Here is a 3,693-nt window from a genome sequence, read left to right on the forward strand (position 1 = left end):
CGGAGCATGCCACCAGTGCTCTTGTACAAAGATAAACAAACCATGTTGGCAAACACAATCTAGTTAGCGCGATGCTAGCACCGCTGCCGACTCGCAAAGTGAGAAGGGTGGCATGACCATCCACGGCAAAACTTTTACAATATCGCGAATGCAATCACTTAGCTCCGCCAGACTTGATGCTTTGATTCTAGCCTTTGTATCTTCGATAAGTAGCGACTGCCGCAGCCCTTCTTGGTTTAGGCAAAGAAAAAAATTTAAACCGCGCGCATCCGACGCACAGCGTTACATTAAGCGGCCATGTGACATTAGTCGGCCCAGTAGGCTAGTCTGTCGTCTGTTTCAAAGCCGTTCACTGTTTCTCCTTTGTGTGAACAAGCGGTGAAGAGCTTGGCAACTGGAAAAGCAGTTAACGTCCAGGATTATTTTTATATCTACCAATGTCTACACTACTTGAGAGAAAAGACGGATTGCCAGCGAAGCTATTCTCGCGTTTCTGTGCACTCAGCCAGCTGCGCCGTCTCGCCGGCTCCATTTCTGTCTACATACGGATGCGAGCCGCCATAGTGCCCCCCCCCCCCCCCCCCCCCAATCTCCTCTTTCTTTCAGCCAAAATCTCTTGTGCGCGCTCGTTGTCCTCAACCCTTGTGGAACGATATACAGATATTGATCTCTTGTGTCGGGTAACAGCTTCGATAATGTAAAAGAAGCTAGAGCCTCAAAACGTGTAGAAAACGAAGGCACAGAAAGACATTTTTCAATTGAAGTTGATATGCACCAACTCATCCGATTCAATGTTTTACGAGGACTGCGGAGTTAATTGTTCCGCCAGAGTTCTTCCAGGACACACACACACACACACACACACACACACACACACACACACACACACACACACACACACACACACACACACACACACACACACATTCCCTGGTTGTGCATTGTTCCTTTCATAATGGCCAGAAGGCAGCGTTAGAAAACTGTACGCTTCCCCACTAAATCCGCCCTTTTTGACAACATAGCTGGGTGCGCTCATTTTCTCTTGACGCAATGCTACCAGACTGCTGTGCTTTTGAACACACGTGATATTATTTTGCTGTAGAACAGGTCTTGCGGCTTAATGTAGAAAACATCGTATTTTTGTCACTATGCATGTGTCTGTTTCGTTTTGTTGCCACACTCTCCTCTACCATCCATCCCCTCCCCCCTTTCGCCATATCTCTTCTCCATCCACCTCTGCGTACTGCCATGTATACACCATGTCGCAAGAAGGCTCACCTGCGCTCTTCCTGCGCCCGTTATTGCGTTTCCATGGCAACAGCTTTCTCGTGTTTCCCCGAGGAGGTCATATTTCGCAAAAAGCCCCGGCCAGCTTCTTATTTCACGTTTCCGGCGTATTCATTACAACACGCGGAGTGAAAAAGATGGAACGCGTGCATAAAGAAAGAAAAAAAAAAGGCACATGGTTTGATTCAGCCCTGCTGCCAGCGACACTAACCTCGATGGAAACATGAGTACTAGAAATTCCCAGCCTGTTTTGTATTTTCGTTTTCCTGCGAGCAGCGTCCGCTGGTGCGTCGCGTTACAAAAGAAAGCTTGGTGTTTGTTCACTGCCGTCAACAGGAAACTCCCCGGGGGCTTCGAAGTGACCTCGCCCTACAAGTCAGCGATGAAATAACAAGTCCTAGACAGCGAGTCTGACCTTTTAACACTGCTTAAATGTACGGCCCCTTCGACGTTAATTTTCTGTATCCGCTAGAGAGATGCAGATAACACATATTCTGTTAATACATCTTTGCAGCTGCGAGCTTTTTATACCACTGTTTAAAGAGAACGTTAAACACAGGCTTGTTGAATTCTGATGAGCGCCAGGAGTGTATCAAAGCTCAGGAGCTGATGAACATAACGATGAGCACGACAGAGCCAAATATGATGACCTATTCCGTAGTGCAGACTTTACACATCAATTACAGGCTGTCCAGAGGGTCCGTGACGTCACCGAGAGTCACCATCTCCTTTTTCCGTCATGGGCGGAGCAACCAACCTGATTGGGGAGCCTTCGCTCCCCTTAATCATTTTTCTCAGGACGTTTCAATAAACGTTCTCGTCACTGTCACTGTCAGTGTAAGGTATAGTAGACCTAATTTACTTAAGCTGAAGATGGCTGTATACATAATCACAATCGTTATTAGTGCCGTCATTATCTGTACCCGTATCGTGTTTGCAATAGTGAATACGAACATCTATTGCCGAGTTTCTTTTTCTTTTCTGAATGACCTTGAAGCAAAGGAAGGTCGTATACGTCGCCTTACCGATAATCTCGCTTGCTGGTCGGCTCAGAGGGAAATGTTGGTAGTAATGAGTTTTTCAAGTAATGAGGTCTTGCGACGTTTTTGCGCACGTTACCCGACGGAGAGCTCATATCTGTGGGCGCTTACTGCACATAGTCCCATTCTCTTGGAAAATTAACCACGTGCAACGATATAAAAAATACAAAGAAAAGGAGCTCTTTTTCTGTCGGGAAAATTGGGGCAAGTGAAAATTGACGTGTGCATGCCTGAACCGCTATTCTTTCTTTCTTCTTTCTTTCTTCTTTCTTTCTTTCTTTCTTTTCTTTCTTTCTTTCTTTCTTTCTTTCTTTCTTTCTTTCTTTCTTTCTTTCTTCCTTTCTTCTTTCTTTCTTCTCTTTCTTTCTTTCTTCCTTTCTTTCTCATCGCGCAACGCTCCCTTTAACTTTTTCTGGAAATTGGACCGTCATCCACGTGCTCAGCAGCGGAACACTGCTGTTGCTACAGGCAACAGCGACAGTTGTGTGTGGATCAATGAAATGCAACAATGAAAGGTAAGATGGAAATGTGTCAACGCGAACTTAGAAGTGACCTCCATAAAAGAGCAGAGTTCCATATCATAAACGGCTGATCGCCGACGATCCCGCGATCGAGAGGGCCTCATTTGTGTACACCCGCTCTTCTGTACACTCGCCCGGCGCCGTGTTGTTCGCGAACTATGCCGTCGCCACCGATATCTGTAAATAATAGAAGCTTCGCTTAAAAAAAAAGTTAGAACGTTATTCGTGCTATTATCACACCCAACAGGGAGACAAACACGACATACCACAGACTATCCGCGCTAAACTCACAGCTCCACCTATACCCAAGAACATGCACCCCGAAGACAATGCGGGCAGACGCATCAGTAGAGCCAGAGCCATGACCAAGATTTTTGGTCGCAACCACGAAGCGGTCTTTGTCGATGCAGCACGCTATCGGGAATGTCACCGTTTCGTGGCTGCAGTTGTAGACTACACACAACAAAGTAAAACAAGCGCATCAATTACCACAAGACACGTAGAAACGGCGGAGGAAGTGGCTACCGCGATGGCCATAGCCCACATGAACGCCTATACTATATCATCAGCGACTCGCAAACGGCGGTGCGAAACCACGCAAGCGGCAGAATCTCCCCCGAGGCATTTCGGATCCTAAATACAGGCGAAATTCATGAGGCAGACAAATGCGTACAAATACTCTGGTTCCCTGCCCACACGCCCCTAGGTCACCCGGAGGTCAATCCAAATGAAGTGGCGCACAACGTGGCTCGAGGTCTCACGTTCCAGGCCGCGTTAGAAGAAACAGCCACCCGAATGGACTCTTCCGCGGCCGTATGGGAATGGGACGATCGGCTCTCTAAATT

The sequence above is a fragment of the Rhipicephalus sanguineus genome, chromosome 3, assembly GCF_013339695.2.
Source record: "Rhipicephalus sanguineus isolate Rsan-2018 chromosome 3, BIME_Rsan_1.4, whole genome shotgun sequence".
NCBI classification, from domain to species: Eukaryota; Metazoa; Arthropoda; class Arachnida; order Ixodida; family Ixodidae; genus Rhipicephalus; species Rhipicephalus sanguineus.